This window comes from Microtus ochrogaster, unplaced genomic scaffold (assembly GCF_000317375.1).
Source record: "Microtus ochrogaster isolate Prairie Vole_2 unplaced genomic scaffold, MicOch1.0 UNK1, whole genome shotgun sequence".
Lineage (NCBI taxonomy): Eukaryota > Metazoa > Chordata > Mammalia > Rodentia > Cricetidae > Microtus > Microtus ochrogaster.
The window spans coordinates 34,968,526-34,979,496 of NW_004949099.1; the positions used below are offsets into that span (position 1 = coordinate 34,968,526).

Sequence of the window (10,971 nt, forward strand, 5' to 3'; positions counted from 1 at the left end):
TGTGCCCGGAGGAGGGCGGCGCGGCCGGGCTGGGCGAGCTCCGCTCCTGGTGGGAAGTCCCGGCCATCGCGCACTTCTGCTCGCTCTTTCGCACGGCGTTCCGCCTGCCCGACTTTGAGATTGAGGTGAGTGGCGGGCGCTGCGCCCTTTCTCCGCGCTTCTCCGCGGGGAGTCGCGGGCCGCCGACTTGGCGCGGAGTGCTGGCGGCGAGGGGGCTCGGCGGCGGGCACGAGGTTGGCGACCGGCACGGGCTCCCCGCGGCCCCGCGCGCTCTCGCGGGCGGGGGTCGAGGCAGCTTTTGTCGGCGCGGGACCCCGGGGCTCTCCCGGGACTTCTCGGCCGGCCCGAGGGCGAGAGTGCGCGCGCGCTCCCCGCGGGAGCTGTTCGGACGGGGACAGGGTGCGGGCGCACGAGCGGGGGGCCGCTGCGGCCGGGCGGGAGCGGCCCCGGGCAGGGTCGGCGGTGCTCGGGAGACGCTCGCCCGGGGCGCACTTGGCCGACTGCGGAGGCCCGTAACTCTCGGCTCTTTCAGTCAACTTCGGGCTGGCGGGGATGGGGCCTGGGCTTGGGGCGTTCTCCTTGTGGCACCGCCTGGCGCTCACCGTCGCTCGGGACGCCGAGACTGTAGAGGGAAAGTTTGGGTACACCCCCCCCCCCAAAAAAAAAACAACCCAGCTCCTCTTCTGAGGAACGTGCGGCTCTTCGGGTAGCTCGCTCTCTGAGTTGATTTCGCCACCATTATTCCCCCGGGCGAGCGAGGGAAGGGATGGCTTTCTGGCCGGGCCGAAGGTGCTTTGTGATAACTGGACTAAAATCGGAGGGTCCTAGCGGCAAGGACAGTGGCGGGAGTGTGGGAAACGGAACGTGTAACACGGCCCAAAGCAGCCGCAGCATCTCATCTTTATTTTTTTTGGATGAAGGTGTGAAATATATGATTGGTTGGCAGGTTGAGTTGCTTTCTTTCCTATGGTAATCTGTGTTGTGACTTAACCACCTTTTTCTTGGGACAAAGGTACACGGAACTCTCGGTCAGTTTATTGTTTTCAGTTCTGTGGATGGCTTTACAATTGAAGTAGTCGAGATTAAAGTAATTTAATTGGAAGTTCTGACCGTTGTGATTGCCTCTCCACCCCCATGAACTTTGCTGTTCATTTGTTGACTCCTGGGGTCCTTGCACACCTTTATTTTTAAAGTCAGCTGTGTTTGCAGAAATATTATTTGCTTCTCCTGTGAATGAAGCGTGGGAACTTGATCTTGTTGCGGACTTAATGAAATCGGAAAGCTAAAATGGTCCCAAGAGCTGGGTTAGGAAAATGAAAAGGACTGTAGATTGAAACTAGGTCCGCTCGTTGGCTTTTGGAGGTACTTTTAAACAATGCGAGTAGGTTGGTAGGATTCTTCAGTTCTTCAGGTCATGGACTTCTCCACGTTGTAGGAAAAATTCACGAACCCTCAAAACATTTGTTTACAAAGTTTGAACATGGATGTAACAAACATTTTTGTGATGAAATTTTGTAGTCAAATCGGACTACAAAGACCAACGATTTGGGAATCTTAACGGGGAAGGGATACTTAACGCTTGTGATGTCCTGTGTTTCCTTTTAGTTGGTGGGAAATCCTGAGCAGTGTAATTAAATCCTGCTGCTCAAAATGGTGGCCGCCCTGTGTGGGGCACTGCTTGTGACAGTGCCTGTTGGGTGCTGGTAAACCTGTCCTCAGCCCTTTTCTTCATTAAGAAGAAGTAAGTAGATGTGCCGGATTACAGATTGAGTGCATTTGAAGAACACTGCCGTTGGGGGGAAAATGCCACCTTTAGAAGTCCTTGTTTACCCATTTTGTTGATGGAAAAGTAGAGGAAACTCATTTTGCTTTAATTATTCTCACTATATTTAGAGTAACTTCTTAATTTCTATCCTAAGTAGTAAACGTGAGGTTTCTCAGTGTTAGATGGCCTAATTTCTCTAGGCAATGTAAGCTCTTACTGTCCTTTAGATGGTCTACATGACATGGTGTCTTTTAATTCTAGTTGTTAAAAAAATTTATGTTAGCCGGGCAGTGATGGAGAATGCCTTTAATCCCAGCACTCAGGAGGTAGAGGCAGGCGGATCTCTGTGAGTTCGAGGACAGCCTGGTCTACAGAGCTAGTTCCAAGATAGGCTCCAAAGCTACAGAGAAACCCTGTCTCGAAAAACCAAAATAACAATAATAATAATAACAAAAATAATAATAATGTTGTATGGGTGTGTCTGTCAGGGAGTTTTTGTGGAGGTCAGAGGACAATTTGAGGAAATTGATTCTCTTTCTCCATATGAGAGCCCAGGAATCGAACTCAGGTTGTCTGGCGAGGCCCCATTTTCCTTCACAGGGAGCCTTAGCCCCTTTCTCTGATCTAGCATTTCTTGAAAGAGAAGAGACCTTCTTGTCGGTTAAAAGTGTGCGTGTGCGCTATCTTAAAAACATTCAACCACGTTAATATCCTGATTCCAACATGAACCTACTTTAAATACTACCAAACATTTCTCCCCTCCCCTATGGAGAAGATTAGTGAATGTGTAATAAATGGTAATGACTATCTCCTCCTGTACCTGTAGTTCCTATATTTAATTTAGGGTTTTGAATAGTTATAAAAAGATGAACTATCTAAAATTCTTATTCTCTAAGAAATTTGGCCCATCAACAATGTAGACCGAATTCCCCAAAGACACCATCAGTAAATTTGTTTTTGGTTTTCTTAGGTGATTTGAAACACATCACAACTAGTTTATTGGTTAGACTTACAGTGCAGTGTTAGACCTTCTTTTAAAGTAAAAATATACCAGTGATGAGCTGTATGTACCTGGTGGGCACGTGGGAAAACTCTGTAGTTCTATTACACTTTTTTTTTCCTTTTTTTTTTCCCTTGGTTTTTCTAGGCAGGGTTTCTCGGTGGCTTTGGAGCCTGTCCTGGAACTAGCTCTGTAGACCAGGCTGGTCTTGAACTCACAGAGGTCTGCCTGCCTCTGCCTCTCTATTACACTTTGAAATGCTAGAAATAAGGAATATAAACTACCGAACAGTCAGAGTTGGACATCTTCCTTTAGGAAGCCAATTTTTAGTTGTATGAAAGATGGAATTTTTATCCTTTCCTCCCAGGCTGAATCCTTGGATTTATAGAAAATTTAGGAAGCAGAATCCTTAAGGACGTGGTTTCTATCAAAAGTGAAGCTAATCTCTCAGCTAGGTAAAAGACTCCAGGATTCTTGCTGCTATTCTGTAAGAGGTCAAGACCTCTTAGAGACTAGTCCCTAAAGTGGGGGTGTTTTTATTTTTGCATGTAAAAATATTTTTGTACTATTAATTAGCCTTAAACAGATCATTTCTTTTTTTTCTTTTCTTTTTTTTTTTTTTTTTCGAGACAGGGTTTCTCTGTGGTTTTGGAGCTGGTCCTGGAACTAGCTCTTGTAGACCAGGCTGGTCTCGAACTCACAGAGATCTGCCTCTGCCTCCCGAGATCATTTCTTTAAAAGAGTCAACGTACTTGACTTCAGTGTGTGTAGGGGGTGGTGCTGGGGATTGAACTCAGGGTTTTTATACACGCTAGGCAGGCACTGTGTCACTGAACAGTCTTTCCCAGCCCTTTTTTCTTTCTATTCCTTTTGGGTTTCTTAGGACAGGGTTTCTGTGTTATCTTGGAATTCACTGTGTAGACCAGGCTGGCCTGAACTCAGATCCACTTGCCTCTGCCTCCCTAGCGCTGGGATTAAAGGTGTGTACCACCACCACCTGACATTTTCTGATTTTAAAAACTACACGAACATTATATAGAGCTTAAGTTTTTGCAAAATACAAATAAAAGACTTAAAAAACTCAAGTCCCCAAATGGGGGAAAGCTGGTAACATAAAATGAAAAACCTTCTGTTACTGTGTTTAGAAAGTCCTATATTCCAGATAGGTTTGTGCTAGCTTTTTCAGAAGAGGCTAGGGTGTAGTTAGACGTTAATAGGTTAGAGATATTGCATTCAGTATTTAATTATCATTAAACATTTACTATATGTTGCTTTTTTGATGTAATGGCACTGAACCCAGGGTTCTAACACATGCTAGGGACTAAGCTACAACCCTGCCTAGTCCTTATTTTTTAAGAGTCTCACTCTGGGCCAGGCAGTGTTGGCGCATACCTTTAGTCCCAGCACTTGGGAGACAGGTGGATCTCTGTGAGTTCCACGCCAGCCTGGTCTACCTAGTGAGTTCTAGGACAGGCTCCAAAGCTACACAGAAACCCTGCAGCCAAGGTTGGTGAAGAGCTTCTCTAGTATTTTGGGATATAGACATGAACCATCTAGTCATCAAAGCTGCTCATACTTGGTCTCCTTGGCCATATTAGCTGATAATAGAATCCAGTTATATATGATTTAGTAAAAGCCAAATGTTTTGTATTTAATATTGTAGTGGATTAGTTAGTTGAGTTTGTATTGATTTGAAACAAAGATATTTGAGCTTTTTGAAGATTTGATGTTTGTTCCAAATTGAAGTAAGGCAACATGGAACAGAATGATTTTCTATAACTATATAGAGCAGTGGTTCTCAACCTGTGGGTCCCGACTCTTGTGGTTGAATGAACCTTTCACTGGAGTCCCCTAAGACCATTGAAAAACACAGACATTCACATTACAGTTATGAAGTAGCAACAAATAATTTTATGGTTGGGGGTCATCACAAGAGGAATATTGGGGGCATAGTATTAGGAAGGTCGTTATAGAGAGATGATGGAGCTGGGGCAGGGCTGGAGTGCTGCCTCCAAGTAGATGTTTAGAATGTTTACATGGGTTTGAGTGGTTTGTATACTAGCTGAAGCCTGATGAAATTTTTTTCTGCCTACCTTTCTTGCCTTACTGTTTTCTGCCTTGTGTCTTGTCTTCTTCCTAGTTGTGGTTGTGTGTCTGAGGTCCCCCTCAACAGCATAACGTGGGGCCAGTATATAGAGCTTTGTAATCTGTTTCTAGCCCCTTCATCAAGAGAATAAGCCATGAATTATAATTAACACAAGCAATAAGATTTGCTGAAATTTAAACTTGTTAGTTGTATCAGGTGTGTTCAGGGATGGGTAACAGATTTTTTTTGATGTATAGGTACGAATGCTGTCAGGGTGGGGATTAGACTTAACATTTTAATCAAATTCTAAAAGATCTTTAAACTATTTGAAGATTAAATGAGATCTATATTGGAGCGGATAGTTCTATCATTCTTTGGACTGAACCTGGAGAACTATCTGTTCTAGATCAGCCTAGACCAAAAAAGCCCCCCGCCCCCCAATGTAGAGTACCTCACTATAGGAAAGAATAGTTTTGTCTGATTAGGGAACTCAGAAGCTATTTCATGATTTCATGACCCAAGACTCACTGGACTAGGAATTAGTATGAGGGATCAATTCTAGGGCCTTGGTGTTTGCATAAGAATACCCACCTTGGTCCAGGGTTTTTACCCAAAGTCTCTGCCACTGTGTCAGTTCTGTGGAGATTTTCAGTTTCTATAGTGAAAACAGATTCTGTAGTGCAAGTCTGGAGTTTCTTGGTTCAAAAGATCCTTTATTTTACATTAGGTGTGTATATATGATGTGTATCTATTGCATATGTGGGGGTCAGAGGACAAGATGGAGTGCTGGTCTTGGCCTCACCTTGTTTGAGATGTCCGGTGGCCCTAAGATGTGTTCTGGGGATCTCATTAGGTTTCCATGGCAAGCGTTTTATAAAACCACTCAACCATCTCCTTACCCCATTTTTTTAGTTTTATTTTTGAGACTTTTTATTTTGTTTTTTTGTTTTTTTGTTTTTGAGACAAGGTTTCTCTGTGTAGCCCTGGCTGTCCTGGAACTCACTTCTGTGGACCAGGCTGGCTTTGAACTCTGCTTCACCTGCCTTTTCCTCCTGAGTGCTGGGATTAAAGGTGTTCACCACCACTGCCTGATGAGACAGGGTCGTGTTATTTTACTCTGTAACCCAGGCTGGTTTAGAATTTGCTATAATTCTCTTGCCTTAGCCTTTTGGGAATGCTGAGTCAAGAGTGAGTCCTGTTGTCTGCTGGAGATTATTTCTATCAACAAACATCTATAAAGCATCTGTCCTAGCAGAGTATGAGCTGATGGAGGTACCGCTATGTGTATAACACAAAAAATACGTGCTCTCTGGGTGGGCTAGATGCCTCAGTGCCTGAAAGGGTTAACAGCCGGGCGGTGGTGGTACTTGCCTCTGAGGCAGAGGCAGGTGGAGCTCTGAGTTGAGGCCAGCCTGGTCTACAAGAGCTGGTTTCCAGGACAGAAACTAGGTTCCAAAGCTACAGAGAAACCCTGCCTCGTGGTGGGGGTGGGGATGGGGAAACAACAACAAGAAAAACAACCACCAAGCTTGAAGACTTGAATTTGAGCCTTGAACCAACATGGTAGGTAGGAGGAGAGAACCAACCCCTTCAAGTTTTTCCTCTGACTTCCATGTTTTGAGTGTTGTACACACATATACACACTAAATTAATTTTTTTCCTGAGACAGGGTTTTTCTGTTTAGCCCTAGTTATCCTCAAACTCAGTAGAACTGCCTGCCTCTATTCCAAGAGTTGTGATTAAAGGTGTGAGCCACAATGGACAGATAACACAAAATAAATCAATAAAAATAAAATTTAGAAAGTACCTGCCCTCTTAGTGAACAAATGCTACAATACGTCCCAGGGTCTAGGACGTGAAGTCTAGGGAAGTTTGTAAAAGAGGAAAACGGGTTGGTGACTTGCTGAGATGGCATTGAGTGGCACTGAGATGAGTGCTTTAAAATGATTTAAAGGTGTGATTTAAGGGTGTGGTGACACACTCCTTTAATCCCTGCACTTTGGAGCAGTGCAGAGTTCAAGGCCAGCCTGGTCTACTGAGCCAGCCAGGACTCTATACAAGACCCTGTTTCAAAAACAGACACAAGTTCTTTTTAAAATTATTTTTATGTGTATAGGTATTTCTCCTGCGTGCATGTGTCTGGTGCCCTCAGATGCCAGAAGAGGATGTAGGATCCTCAGGACTGGAGTTAGGAGTTACAGAAGGCTGTTAACCATCACATAGGTGCTGAGAATCGAACCTGGGTCCTCTGGAAGACAGCAAGGGCTCTTAACTGCTGAGCCATCTGTCCAGTCCCCTTATACAGTGTATTTAATGTAAAACATGTGGTGTATATTCTGGATTGGCTTAGAACTTGTAGCTATCATCTTATTACAGTTGTGTACTGTCTTGGTATATGGGAGACCATTTTTAAAACCTTCTGCTTTCTATCCTCTTGAAGAGTCAGAATCCCTTCTTTCTCTATTGAGGAAAGATAAGAACAGGATATGAGTTACAGAAGGGCCACTCCGTAATGCAAGTTGGTGATATCCTTTTTCAATGGAATCTTCACAGAGTAATGTACTGTCACCTTTTGGTTTTTCAAACATTTTAAGAGGAGAGGCTTTGTAGCTCCCTGCCCCCCTCTGGGGGGGGGTGGACTTCAGAGGAGAAGTTGGGACCTCCTACAGTTATAGAAAGATTGGTTCCCCTCTCATCCATGAAGGACACTCCATGTTGGTTTGGTGTTTGTTTGCCTTATCACTGATGGTAAATTCAACCTTGCTTCGTTTTCTGGAACACAATTAGGAAAGCCTAAAATTCAACTTAGATAGTAGAGCTCTTGATTGGAAAGTCTTTGTTTTGTGTTGTTTTGTTTTTCAAGGATTTCTCTGTGTTGACTTGGCTGTTCTGAAACTGTAGACCAGGCTAGCCTCCAGCTCACAGAGATTAGCCTGCTTATTCCTCCCACATGGATAGGAAAGTCTTAAGGTGGGCTTCTTGGGATGCTAAGGATCCAGAATATGAGGCTTTCTGGCAGACTGTGGAAACCATCAATGCGGAGGCAAAGTGTAGCGTGTAGACAGCTAGACCTAGAACCTCTGACAGGCCAAGTCCAGACTATTACATTTCAATTTGTGAACACATTTTTAAAAGGTGCTAGACACCTGGATTGTGGTTCATCCTTGTCCCCTTATATAAAGTTGTGATATTAGGAGGATTAATTCTGTTTCAAATTTGTTTTATTTTTATTTAGATTTAATTTATTTATTATAGATACAGTATTCTGCCTGCATGTATGCTTGCAGGCTAGAAAAAGGGTACCAGATCTCATTGTAGATGGTTGTGAGTCACCATGTGGTTGCTGGGAATTGAACTCAGGACCTCTGGAAGAGCAGCCAGTGCTCTTTACCTCTGAGCCATCTCTCCAGTCCCCCGTTTCATATTTGTAACATGAGAATTTCAAGCTAGCTGATTCCTGGCTATTTCCTAGGAGGGTACCATTCCTTAGTATGCCTAGTACCATTGACGCAAGCAAATTATCATGGGGTAGCATGGGTTAAACTCAAGGTTACTACCTATACTCCACAAATTTATTGTACTAAATAGAAGGTGCAAATCTATACTTGCTTGGTATGTATGCTAATTACATGGATGTTTTTCTCTTTCAGTGGAAACTTGCCTGCAAATAAGCTTCTTTGATAGGAAGCTTGACATTTTCATTATTGCTATTTTCAAACTGACAGGTTTTAATGTTTGAGATTTGGAGGGATTCTGGAGAATGAGCGCCCTAATTAATTAATTAATTAATTAATTAATTAATTAATTTATTGGAGACAGGTTCCTCTGTTTAACAGCCCTGGCTGTCTTGGAACTCATTTTGTAGACCAGGCTGGCCTTCAAACTAGGAGAACTTCCTGCCTCACTCCCCATTGCTGGGACTAAAGGCATGCGCCACCATCGCATCCAGCTTCTGAAGGAAATTTTGTTTTGTTTTTGAGACAGGATTTCTCTATAGCTTTGGAGCCTGTCCTGAAACTAGCTCTAGTAGACCAAGATCTTGTAGATAGAGATCCACCTGTCTCTGCTTCCTGAGTGCTGGTATTAAAGGCGTGTGCCACCACCACCTGGCTCTGAAGGAACTTTTGAAGGGTTTAGGTTGCTTCCTGGTATTGCAGGTGTCAGCTGGTAACAGATACTTGTGTTAGCATCTCCCCTCTCCTTCCTTTCTCTTTAGAATGGGTCTCACCATGTAGACCAGATTGCCCTCAAAATCACAAAGTACTGTTGCCGCTGCCTCTTTAGTGCTAGTATTAAAGGTGTGTGCCACCATACCAGGTGATAAATGGATTATTTTGGTTTGGAGAGAACATGGCATTGTGATGTTGACGAAACTAGGCTAGTGTACTTTGGAGCATTCTATGTTTCTTGTATGGAAACACTGGGCGGTGCTGGCACATGCCATTAACAGCACTAAGGAGTCAGAGGCAGGTGAATCTCTGTGAGTTCAAGACCAGCCTGGTCTGTGAGTTCCAAGACAGACAGGGCTATACAGAAGAACTCTGCCTCTAAAACAACAACAATAAAACAGCAACAACAAAAAAAGAAAAAAAATAATATTTTAACTTGCTCACTTATCTTTGGCTTTTTACCTCTTATCAGTGGTTTGTAGCTCTTCCCTTCCTTCAGTCTCTTCCCATAGAGCTGGATCTGAGGATGGGGATGCTGGGCAAGCACTGAGCTACACCTCCAGCATGCTGAGCCTTCTTAACATTTCCTTTTAACTGTGCCTGGGACTTGGCCACCCTCCTTTTGTTTTTTCTTTCATTCCATTGTTGTGCTCAACTCCTGTTGTGTGCTAGGGCCTGCTCTGGGCATGTGTTGGAGGAGGGGTCGAATTTTTAGGCCTGTATCAAGGTGCTAAATCCCAGAATTCATAGTATTAAGCTGCCTGAAGTCAGTCACTGCTGTAGCTTAAATGCTTTTTTTTTTTTTTTAAAATACATGGTTCTTGGAATTCTTCCAAACGCATATAATCTCAGAATAATACTCTTGTGTCTTGTGCATCATTGGTCATATGCAGGTTTCAAATGTAATTACATAACAACACATGAGGACTAGTATTTTCATGTTTAAAGTTTCTGACCTCATCAACCTTTATGAAGGTTTACATTTTACCTATGGTAGGTTTGCTGGAGTAACTGACTTGACGGGTAGGTCAGAGTATGTGGTCACCTTAAGTATACATTGATACTGTTCATGTTCTGCTAATCCCATCAGAAAGTCAGTGTAAAAATGGAGCAGTGATTCGGCCACAATGATACCAACCCTTTCACTTATTAATTTCTAAGACTGGAGTAATGGTTTAGAACTGAGAAAACTGTTAAACAGTCTTGTTGACTGGAGCAGTGATTTTGTTTTCATTCTGGCTAGTTCCTTTTAATGAATGATCATTGTTTCTGCAACAATGGCACTTGGGACAGGTTATTTGCCTGACAGAAAGTATGTTAAATTAACAGATGTGCTCCTTTGGGGAATCCTTTTTCTTCTCCATTTCCTTTGTGTCTCTTCTCTCTTCCTGAAAGGTTATTCTTGGGTTCTTTGGGTATGAGCAGTTTTTTATGAGTTCCTCGTTTAGAGAACTTCGTCTTGTAGAACAAAGAGAATTTCACTTGGTATAGTAACTGGAATTTTTTTTTTTTTTTTTGGTTTTTCTCTGTGGCTTTGGAGCCTGTCCTGGAAATAGCTCTGTCGACCAGGCTGGTCTCGAACTCACAGAGATCCACCTGCCTCTGCCTCCCGAGTGCTGGGATTAAAGGCGTGCGCCACCACCGCCCGGCTGTAACTGGAATTTTTGACCCATTCTTTGGGTAGTATTGGTTTGGGTTACTATCCCATACACACGTGCTACTACTATTACTGGTTTATATTATTACTCTGTGGTGTGCGCGTGGTGGGGGAGACAGAAACAGCTTGTGCCCTTGTGTATGTACCTGTGGAAGCCAGAGGTCACCTTATAGATGTTCTCCTCAATTGCTTTCCACCATTAAAAAGTTTTATTTTATTTTAATTTAAATGATTTATTTACTTATTTATTTTATTTGTTTTTTTCTGACAGGGTTTCACTGTGAAGTGATTAAT

General features: G+C 43.4%; 1 protein-coding gene across 1 annotated transcript in view; it reads left to right on the plus strand.

The window, feature by feature from the left end:
* Nucleotides 1-6: 6 nt before the first annotated feature.
* The window catches only part of LOC101979514 (cat eye syndrome critical region protein 2 homolog), a 115,955-nt gene continuing 104,990 nt past the window's right edge, over nucleotides 7-10,971 (plus strand). The window contains exon 1 of the mRNA XM_026788288.1: nucleotides 7-125. The gene's annotated coding sequence lies outside the window, so the exon portion shown is untranslated. The remainder of the gene's footprint in view (nucleotides 126-10,971) is intronic.